Source organism: Onychomys torridus, chromosome 13 (assembly GCF_903995425.1).
Source record: "Onychomys torridus chromosome 13, mOncTor1.1, whole genome shotgun sequence".
Classification (NCBI taxonomy): Eukaryota; Metazoa; Chordata; class Mammalia; order Rodentia; family Cricetidae; genus Onychomys; species Onychomys torridus.
In genome coordinates, this window is record NC_050455.1 from 74457027 (window position 1) to 74469308 (window position 12282).

Genomic DNA, 12282 nt, shown 5'->3' on the forward strand with positions numbered 1-12282 from the left:
CTCTCTCTCTCTCTCTCTCTCTCTGACTGGACCCCTGGAGCTTTACCTCGTGTTTGGCTGTGGATCTTTGCATCTGCCTCCATCAGTCATTGGAGAAAAGCTCTGTGATGACATGGTATTCACTGATCTGATCACTGGGGCAAGCTAGTTCAGACACCCTCTCCACTATTTTTAGTAGTTCAAGCTGGGGTCATCCTTGTGAATTCCTGGGAACTTCCCTAGCACCAGGTTTCTCCCTGTCCCCATGATATCTCCCTCCAGCACGGTATCTCTCTTATTCTTTCCCTCTCCATCCCTGTTCCAGCTTGACAATCCAATTCCCTATAAGTGGATACTAGAAATAAAGCAAAGGATAACTGGACAACAACCCACAACTCTAAAGAAGCTAGCAAATAAGGAATACACAAAGAGGGACCCATGAATTGCCCTGGGAAGGGAAAATAGATGAGATCTCCATGAGTGAACTGGGGGTGAGGGGTCAGCAATGGAGGGTAGGGGATAGAGGATGAGAATATAATGTAGTTCTTGATAGTAGGTGCTGGTCATCCTAGCACCCAGGATGCTACGCCATGAGGCTGATATGGCCATGGCCAGCTCATACTATATACCCAGTCAGGTCTCGAAAAAGGAGCGGTGTTGTCAGCAGCCATCATTTGTGGGTTTTATATAGCTTTGAAAATCACAGAAACTTATAATAAAGTAAGATATCATCATCTTCAAAAGTGACACTTGCATAAACCCTTCTAAAAGCAAGCCTGACCCTGAGATGTCTCTCCAGCTCTCTATGGAGCATACATCGCATTCCATTTGTTTTATTTCAACATGATTCAAGTTAGAAAATGCACATTGATCTTTGTTTGACTTTAAAAATTTTGTTTTTATTCTGTTGATAGTTGCAAGATCTCTCGCTCTCTCTGTCTCTCTGTCTCTCTGTCTCTGTCTCTCTCTCTCTCTCTCTCTCTGTGTGTGTGTGTGTGTGTGTGTGTGTGTGTGTGTGTGTCTGTGCATACTTGCTTTGTTATCATATAAAGCTTTCGACAAAATGGACAAAATGAACATCCAACTCAGATTTCATGCTAGCTTTCTCTGGTACACTCTTAAATCTCCTTGAAAGAGATTATCAGAGAAACTTTCCAATAAATTCATATCTCAGAGAGTAATCAATCAAATAGAAATTCTGTCTTAGAATATATATATATATGCCAGCATGTAAATTAGCTGACAGTGATAAATAGTAAAATTAATCTCAATGATACTAAACATCTTAATTTGAAGAGAAGCTGGTAAATTTATGATTTTAGGTAGTCTTACAATAGTGGTCTTGAAATAAATTATTATTAAATAAAAGGTAAGAGGTGATGGAATTGAGTGCCTCTATTAATGTCTCTTTTCTATATATTTCAAAGTAACTTACCAAAATAAATCAGAATTCAAGATACATCAATGACATTATTTTATTCTTCAAGCAAAATGCGCACATAAGCTGTTAATAATGTTTTAAAAGGCCATGCTTCATATTTCATTTCATTTCTTCTAGTTCTGCTTGTGGTGGTATGGTAGACTTTAATTTTACACTCAGTATTCCAGAAGAGTAGAATTTCCTTCTAAGCACTCTTGATCCATATGTGTATAGTCATGAATTCCAAGCCACGTGCCTAAAATGAAAGAATATGACTCAAAGATATATACTAAGAATATATTAGGAAAAAAAAACTTATTTTTAAGGGTAACAAGAACAATGTATTCCGTCTTTACAATATTGTATGTTTTCTTATAAAGAAAAATTCTTCAACAAGATGGATAGGCACACACTTAGATGTGAATTCTAGAAAAAAATAAGTATTGCATTGCAGCCCATGATCATTAGCAGTGCTTTTGTCTGTCTGTCTGTCTGTCTGTCTTTCTGTCATCAATCATCTGTATTTCATTTATCTGTCATTTCTCTATCTTCTCCTTTACCATCATCTTCCTTTCCCCTTTTTCTTTGTTGAGACTTTTATCCAATTTTAAGACTTATTTATTTCATTTTGTGTGTATGAGTGCTTATGAGCACTGAATGTGTACCCAGTGCTCACAGAAACACTAAGAACATGGTATGAAATCCCCTGAAACTGGAGTTATTGATGACTTTAAGCCACCATGTAGATGGTGGGAACCAAATTCAGGTTTCCATAAGAGCAACTAGTACTCTTAAAAAGTCAGTCATCACCTCACCCCCCACTTTTTCTTCTTTTTAATGGATCAAAATTTCAGGCAATATTGCATTGGTTCTTTTCCAAAGCAATCTTCACTGTGATAAAAATTTCAAGTTAAGTTGGCCTTGTTAAAACACATTGACTGTGTATAGTGTTATTTTAGTATAGAATACTGGCCCTTTATGCATTGGCCTGACTTTCCCTTATGCTCTTGGAAATCTATCCTCCATTTATTCAATAAGGAATCTTGAAGAAAATAAAAAACTCAAATTTATAAAGAAAAATGTAAAACATACTATCCCGCTTGAAGCTCCCTAAAATAAATACACACAAGCATGCATACATGTATATGCACATATATCTGTACATATGTACATATATCCATGTATGTGTATACATGCACACACACACAGAGATAAAAAAGTTAAATTGGGGTTATACTATAATAGGGAAACAATGCCTGTACCAGAGGATAACAAATAATCACCCCTTGCCAGAAATGAGTTAATTCTTTTAGAGTTGTTGGCATGTGAGTTTCCTTAGAACCCCAAACATGACAGACAATTTCCAATGGCATTGACTATCCTTCAGAACTTGGCAGTAAGATTCTATTGCTGAACACACCATAAACTTGTGTTACAGAATATGGAGAAATCAAATTGGTACAGATTTGGGAGCTTCATCCTTACTAGATAGCTTTCATAAAGCTGCAAAGCATTATCCAGGGTCACAGAGGAGAAAAAAAACTTATCAGTCTCTTACCCAGGTGTCATCCCTTGTGAGCTAAAATAATAACTGGCCTTGCCAGACATGTCCCACCACTGTGATGGTGGCATGGTCATCATGGGGATAACCAACCACTTTCTAATTATATTTATGTCTTGCACCACAAGATGAAACCTACACCTAGCACTGTTATCAGGCTAAGAACCTGTGACTATATATGTCATAAGCACCTTAGGGAGAATCTACTCCTATGATTCTGCTGCATAGTATTAAACTAATTCTTAATGATTTATTGCCATAGGCATTGATTAATTCATCTTTCAACTCACATCAGAAAAGCTTGTTTATAGTAAATAAACATCAACACAGATACCCAAAGTATCTTGCTAGCATAGAATAAGACATTTCTGACTATTTAGCCCTAATTTTAACATATATAATGTACTCTTTCCATAGGTCAGGGGTTGTTGCAGAAGGAGCAGAAAATGTATGAAAGAGTACAAGGAAACAGTGTCTTTTGATACAGCGGGCAGCTGAATTCACAGCAGTTGTGACACCACACACAGAGTCAGTGCAAGCCCAAGATGGACCGTGTCCCAGGATGGAGAGAGAAGCTGGACCAGAAGTCCCAGAAGTAGCCAAATGTGTTGGCAAATGTTAGCTGCTATTAGAGGGAGAGTCTGTTTTCTCTAAGGGTGTAACTTCTGGTAAATGGACCACACTCCAGTGAAAGACCACATATTAAAAATATATATTGGCAACACAAATTGGACTTGATAGATTTAAAAAGAAAAGACACAAGTTAACAGCAGAGAAAAGGGAAGTAGTAGACCTAGGAGATGGTAAGGGAGGACTTGAATCTGAATAACACATATAAAATTCCCCTCCCCCCAAAAAAACCTATTGAAAATAGATACATAAAAAGGGTGGTGCAGCCCGGCGGCAGTGGCATATGTCTTTAATCTCAGCACTTGGGAGGCAGAGCCAGGCAGATCTCTATGAGTTCGAGGCCATCCTGGTCTACACAATGAGTTCCAGAACAGCCAAGGCTACATAGAGAAACCTTGTCTTGAAAAAAAAAAAAACATTGCTTTTTTATGGACAAAAATAATTAGAGATATACTAAAAACAATTCAAATGGAAAATAGATATATACTCAGTAAAGCAATTGCCTTGACCAGAGATTTGTTCAAGCAATGTCCTTGGTATGGAGTCTTTTCCTAAATTCTTAGGAGCCAGCTTTATGTTCAACACCTTTAACTTTAATAATAAGTCAGACAAATTTTCAGACTTCATCTGGGGTATGTGAAGAGTCTTGCTCATAGGTGTATAAATTTCACTAGAAATGCATCATTCAATTTTAGAAATAAAACTGTTTTATGAAACAATGGAGATGTGGTTGTGAATATATTGCTAAAGTAGTGTGTCATCGAATCATAGTACATGACAATATTTACTCAAATGATGGAGGGTGTATTTATGAAATAAAGGGGATAGTTTGTAATTTAAAATGTATTCCTTACCTCCCTTTACTGATTCAAGATTAATGGCTTAATGGTCTAATCCCACTATATCTTAACAACAGAAGTCCTGAGAAGGTCTAGAGACTTGTAGACACATTAGCAGAATCGAGGAAGCAGTCCCCAGCTCCTAAGCTGCTGTGGCAGGACCGTGGAGACAAGTAGAAACATCCAGGAGGGAATATCAGGGATATTCCTGTGACTCAGAATTGAGTGATTTGGCAAGGACCCCCCCCCCAAGTCATTGCTGCAGACAAACTGCTGATAATCTACTGTAATATCTTCTTATAGCTTGAAGAAAATAGCCTACCCTAGTATTGAGGGTACATTGCACACTCAAGTACCACTTGCAGGCTCTAGTAATAATGTGTTTATCTGAGACAGAGATAAGACTTACTCAATCACAGTCATATCTGATTTTAACCTGGACTTTAATTTAGAAGCAGTTAAGGGAAGTGGGGTCAAATACCACAGAGGGCCACATCACTTCACCCTCAATGGCCTGTGCCTTAAGACAACAAATCATATAGTTCTGAGATCACAACAGACACTTTTGAGGCTTTGAGGAAACTGAGTTCAACATTCACCATGGAGACTTATCATAGGTTTTAATGTCTGACTTTTTCTACTTCAGAGTCTGACCTTGATACAGAAATATGAGATATGGCTCAAACTAGGACATTTAATTCTATTTTCTATCTAAATGTTCTACTGGCAACATCCTTAGCATCTGTGAAGTTATAGTCAGTTTGAGTTTTCTGTGGTCTGAGAACCCCCACAGAGAGCATGTTTGTAACCTATAGGCAGTGAGCAATCCATGTCCAGGATTTGATCTGTGTGGTCAGCTGCCTAGGGACACTATAGGTATAGAATATTTTGTTTACCTTTCTTCAGAAAAAAAAAACAGAAACCTAATAGTATAACACCAGTGCCAATAATCTGAGTTCTTGGGTGTTCTCCCTGAAGATATTGGGAGTATATTAGACACTGACTCAGGAGAGAAAGATAGTCTTGTAAGTTTTACCAAGCAAGTCATTGTGTGTGAAGTGAGACCTGCTGAGAGGCCTGCAGGCCAGGCTACAGCGTGTATGGCCTAATTGCATTGCATGAATGCTAAGGGAGGCCAGCTCTCTGCAGTCACTGACAGAAGTTGCTTGCATCCCTCCCTGTGATGAGCCTAGTTTAAAAGGGCCCAGCAGCTTGAGACAATTCTCAGAAGAAAGGTTTATAGTCACTGGTAGTTGATACCGCCACTTCACACTGGGATAGTGAGGCCCAAGAGAAAAATGTGGCAAAATCTGATACTTGAATTCAGGACATCTGATTTTCATGCTAAGGTTCCACTGTCTTCAATGAAATCAGTTTTATAGCTTTTCTTCTTTTATAAATAAATTTTATTTATAACATTTTATTTAAGAAAGCTAAACTGTTATATGACCTATGATAAAATGTTCCATGAAATAATCCACAGTGGGCATGTGAGATGATTGTACGGGTAAATGCACCTTCTATGCAAGGCTGATGATCCGAGTTTGACCCAAGGAACACACGTGAAAAAGCTGATACCATCGTGTGCCTCCGTAACCCCAGCACTCACTCCTGTGGTGAGACAAGACACACAGACAGGACAGCCACCTGGACACTGGTGGGCCAGCCCAGTTGGAGCACTCAGAACAGCAGAAATGACATGAGATTGCCTCAGATGATGGAAGGAGAGAACTGACTCCTGGAAGTTGTCTTCTCGTCTGACATGCACGCTGTGGAGTGAGATATTACACATACACTAAATAATAAATAATAATAATAACTTTAAAATCCTTAATTTTCCCTCTATTTCATTTGCTCATCATTTAATCATCCCTTCATTTACGTTGGTGGGATGAGGTGTGAGCAAGGGCATTATTTAAACTTCTTTGTACTTATAGATATAATCAGTGTACACATACCACTCTGAGCAATGCACCTGCATCCTCAGCACCTCACCAGCATTGGACTACAATGTCCACTCTCCTCCAAACAGTGGGATATATGTCTTCTCTTGTGGGAGGGCATCTATATGGAACAGATCCTATTCAAATATGTTCCCGAGGTGATAGAAAGAATGGACAGGTAGTTCTGGCCTACACTGGTTATGGGAACATACATTGTAATGCTAAACTATGTGATGTAGAAATGATGGAAAAAAGGAGATTATTAAATCTACTTTAATCCAAAAAGACTGTTAATCTCAAAATACTTTACATTGCTATGGATTTTGGTTTATTAATACAAATTTAAGGTTAATTTTCTTATACTGATATATATTTTACTCTTGTTTAAGGTATTATGTTTATGCAACTCATTTAAAATTGGAATATACCATTGAGAAATAAAGATTAATAGTCATCTATGATAATCAAACTTATAGTCATATTAGTTAAGTTTTCGGTATACAAAGATAAATTTCAATTAGATAGATAATCTTCAAACACTTCAAAGACCTACAGAATATGGCATTTAAAAAGGTTTAAGAACTTAGATTTTACTGGACATTGAGACATGTCTGCTCCTAGTAGCACCAATCTACTTCAGAGAAGATGAGGGGCACTGAAGAAACTCCATATGGAGTTTGCTTTCTTTGTGGCAAAAGTTAGCCATTTGGACAAGATACTACTCTTGCCTCGACTGCTTGACAGTATGCTGTATAAACTGGACATACAGGACCCATAGGAAAGTGACCACTGAACTTTGCCAAAACAAGGCAGGATGGTCCTTCAGTTTTCTGCTTTGCAGAAGAAACTGTCAGAAATTCTGCAGGACACAGAAGAAAGCTACTGATGAACTTTGCTACAAAGCAGAACAGTCCTTCAAATTTCCCGCTTCTCTAAAGAGTATGCCAGAGACTCCAGACTTATAAAGATGAATGCCCCAACAATACAAAAGAACTTTGGATGACCCTCTGTTCTTTCAATGTTAACCTATACAATGTACATATGTAAGTTATAATGCATCTGTTATGTGTATACATACATATATAAGTGTGTGTGTGTGTGTGTGTGTATATATATATATATATATGAATGATATGTTGGTGTAACTATGGAAATATGTATTCTCCTTGGACCTTTACGAGCCTTTGGTTATGTGTTAGAAAACCATCTGGAAGTCATTTGTCCTGCTGCAATGCATCATGTGAGCATTTTCTAGATTGGGTATAAAGAAAGAAAAGTAACTTCTTTTCTGTTATGGCTGGCAAGTTTTATGTCAATTTGACACAAGCTGGAGTCATTTGGGAAGAGGACTCTCAACTGAGAAAATTCCTCCACAAGATTGGCCTGTAGGCAAATAAATCTACAGTACATTTTCTAAATCATTGACTGGTGTGAGATAGTCTAGCCAATTGTGAATGGGCAGGTGGTGTGTCTGAAAGCCAGCTGAGCATACCATGGAGATCAAGCTAGTAAGAAGCAATTCAGGCCGGGTGGTGGTGGTGCACGCCTTTAATCCCAGCACTCGGGAGGCAGAGCCAGGCGGATCTCTGTGAGTTTGAGGTCAGCCTGGACTACCAAGTGAGTTCCAGGAAAGGTGCAAAACTAGACAGAGAAACCCTGTCTCGAAAAACCAAAAAAAAAAAAAAGAAGAAGAAGAAGAAGAAGAAGAAGAAGAAGAAGAAGAAGAAGAAGAAGAAGAAGGAGAAGAAGAAGAAGAAGAAGAAATTCTCCATGGGTTCTCCTTCAGTTCCTGCCTCTAGGTTCCTGCCCTGACTTCCCTTTGTGGAAGACTGTGACCTGAGAGTTGTGAGGTGAAAGAAACCCTTTCTTCCCCAAGTTGCTTACAGTTCTCTTTTATCACAGAAATAGAAACCCTAAGATGCTTTTCTTTATTGATTTTAAGTGAAAGCTTACATACATACACACTTTTGGTTCCTGAGGTTTATTCTTTAGAATTCTAATGTCTTATCTCCATAGATTCTTTGTACCCAGTATTACTCGTCAAAAGCAAATCCAAAATTTGACCACTATTCTTTCAGAAATCATAATTTATTCCCTTTTCTTTTTGTCATAGTCTTTAAAAATTCTTTGTTTCCTTATTTTACTTAATGTTATTATTATAGTTTCTGAGATGTATTTTATCCTACAATATACTTTTGGTTCCCATTCTTATGTCTTTTTAAATAGTATCACTTATTTAAAATATATCTTTTCTGTTTGTTATTATTTTACCCATCCTTCATTCTGAGACCCATGCTCAACCTTCATTATTTACTTCCATACCTATCAATGTGCTTTTCCCTAATTATATTACAGAAAATACTTCAAATTCACTCATTCCAATCTACCTATTGATTTTTTAAACTTTCATTTCAATAGCAATCATTGTTAAACTTGCTGCTTATACTTTTTTCCACTTGTATCATTAAATAATTGCTATAAAATAAAAATAAAAAATTCTAAAAATCAATGTCTTACTGTAATAGCCAATTTTCTTGCTTATGTAAGTAAGCAATTGAACTGGGCCCATCTGGATAATTCTTTAGCCATCTGTACCTGAAGAAGTTCCTTCAATAGCTCATCTATCTCTAGATGTCTAAGATTATCTCATTGAAAACACGGACAGCAGCTGGCAAGGAGACTTACTACTCTGTCTAGGGAGTTTTCTGCTGGCATGGCCTTTCTCTGTCCCTAGTAGTTATCATATATAATAAGCTACAATAGATTTCTCCACTAGCAATGGAAACTGCTCACCAGTAGATATAAAGCCAAAATTAACAAGTACTTGCTGAGTTTCTCTTTATATCACTCTTGCCAAAGTCTCATTGGTCAAAGTAAGTCATATGACTAAGCTCAAATTTAATGAGGTAGGAAAATAAACTCCAGAATCTTTAATTTCAAGTATAAGCGTCTTCTCCGTTTGAATTTATGTTTCCTCTGGCCTCAGAGCTTCTATTTCCTGTTACTTCTGCATCAGAAACAACTACAAAATCTGTAAATAATGTTAAACTATTGTGTGTGGAGAAGCCATGCTATCTGTAGAACACTGAAGGGTGAGTCATTGTAGGGAGTGTTAGAGGAAATAGAGGACAGAGAACACAGAGATCCAAGACATTAGGCACATGGGCACATCAAGACTCTCCCGCAGCTGACGGCACAGGATGCACAGTAGAACAGTGCTATAGGAAACAGCTTTGCAGAGCAGGAGGCCTTGGTTTGGGGACTGAGCTAGAACTGGGGCCCAGGAACCTTGAGGTGACACTTTGGGGGCTGAAAAGGCAATGACAAAATTGCCTCCTTTTTAGTTTTCTGGGCAAACTTCCAATGATTTCTGTAATAGCTACACCAGGTTACATTCTCTAAATAAGTTCATGATGTTATCCTTTTCCCATATCCTCACTAGCATTTGTGAATTGTGTTTTGGATAAAAACTATTCTCATTGGAGTGAGATGGAACCTTAAAGTGATTTGACTTTCCATTTCCCTGACAGATAAGAGTATGGAAAAATTTTTCCAATATTTTTTGGCATTTGTGTCTTTTCATTTGAGAACTGCTTATTCAGTTGATCAGTTCATTTACACATTAGGAGGTTGGTTTTTATTGGGGGGGCGGGGCGAGGGTGTTTAATTGTTTCAGTTCTTTATATATTCTAGGTACAAAATCTTTAATATATAGTTATCAAGAATTTTCTCCCGTTCTGGAGTCTGTCTTGTCACCCTGGTGATTGTTTCCTCTGCCACACAAAAGGTTTCTCATGCATTTCCATTTACTAATTATTGAAGTTATTCCTTATGCTAGTACAATCCTTTCCAGAAAATTCATGCCAAGACATATATATATATATATATATATATATATATATATATATATATATATATTAAAGAGAAATGGATAAAAGTGGAAATGATTATATTAACTCAAATAAACCATATTGAGGAAGAAAAATACCACATTTACTCTAAAAAGGAGATCTTAAATTTTAATCCCAGTATAGGTCCCGAAATCAGAAAGAAGATTTTGGATCTTGATTGAGAGATAGAGAGAGAAAAAGAGAGAGAGAGAGAGAGAGATTTTAGGGAGTTAATAGAATATGGTAACATGAAGGGGAGAAACTATAAAGGTGGAAGAAAGGGACCCCCAGGATCAGACAAAGAGAGCAGAGGGTTTGGGGGATAAAGAGGATCAAGAAGAAGAATTTATTGTGAAAATACTATAATTGCTTTGTATGCTAATTTTAAAAACTAATAAAGTACATCTGTACAGATACCTTAGTTGGTAAAGTGCTATACCAGGAAGTCCTTCTGTCCCAGTTGGATTCCCAGAACCCACTTAAAAAAACAAGTATGGTGACTTACGTCTGTAACTTTAGCCTTAATGTTTGTGGAGAGTAAGAGACTGGAGACAGATAGATTCCTGAAGTGCATTGCCAGCCTATCTAGGCTAAGGAATAGTCTACAGCCTCAGTAAGAAACTCCTCCAGGATTTAGGGGAGGACTGAAAGGGTCCTTCCTGATGTTCCACTCCATATACCTTCCCAGTCCCTCAGATCTATCACAAGTCCAATACCCAGTGCTTTGGCATAGTATAACCTTCTGAGCTTATGCCAACCACAACTCTGACCAGGCTTTGACTAGGACCTGCCCCATCTATCATCAGTCTTCAGTCTCCTGATGTGTTATATCCAACTTGCCAGATGAGGCCAACTTATCTTCCTGTGGTAGTTTTTATTGGAATGGCCCCCATAGGCTTTTATGTTTGATTGCTTGGCCCCCAGTAAGCATACCTATTTGAGAAGGTTTAAGAATGGTGGCCTAGCTGGAGGAAGTTTGGACTTATTGTTGAAGGGGGTGTGTCACTAAGGGTGGGCTTTGGGGTTCCAAAAGCCTATGCTAGACTCAGTATGCCCTGTCTATCTCTCTGTCTCTGCCTGCAAATTGTGGATCATGTTATCTCTTAGCTATTGTTTCAGTGCCTTGCCTGTCCTCTTGCCACCAAAAACCCCTACAATGACCTTCATGGACTCACTCTCTGGAAATGCAAGCAAGCCACGATTTAAATGCTTTCTTTTACAGTTGCTCCGGTCCTGGTGTCTCCCCACAGCAGTAGTGACCCTCACTAAGGCAGAAGTTGGTACTAGGAGTGGTGTATTGCTGGGACAAGCCTGACCCTGATGCTGTTTGAAGGACTATGAAAGGCTTCATGCTTTAGATGAGAAAATCAGTTGAATCCTTTAAGCAATATTATTGAGACATCCTAGTAGGAGTGTGGAAATTAGCAGTGCTGAGAGTGGTTGATGTAGGCTCAGCTCAAGAGGTTTCAGAGGAAAGAATATTCCTAAGTGGTCTAGAGGTCATTCTTGTGCTATTTTGTCAAATAATAATGTGACTGCTATCTCGTCCTTGTCCAAAACGTCTGTCAGAGGCTAAATTGAAGAGTTCTGAACTAATATCATTGGCAGAGGAAATTTTACAAGGCACTTGAGAATGGACCATGTCACATGGTTCTTAGTGATCACTCCCATTCAGATCTACAATGAAAAGGAGCAAGCAACAGCACTGTGCTACTAAGAACACAAATATCAACCCCAAATCAACAACAGAGCAACAGTAATTAACCCACAGCCTTCAGTTCATAACTCTAAATAGTAATGACCTCAATTCTACAACCAAGTGACATGGGTTTGCCAAATGGATCAAGAAACCAATCTATCAGTCTGTTCCCTACAAGATACACATCTTAGCTCTAAAGATGGACACAGCCTTAGAGTGGAAGAACTGTCAAATGTGCTCTAACCAAAGAGGACTCAGAAGTAACCCCTTTCATCAACAGATCATCTGAACAAAAAAATAAACAAGGGAAAAAAACAGAAT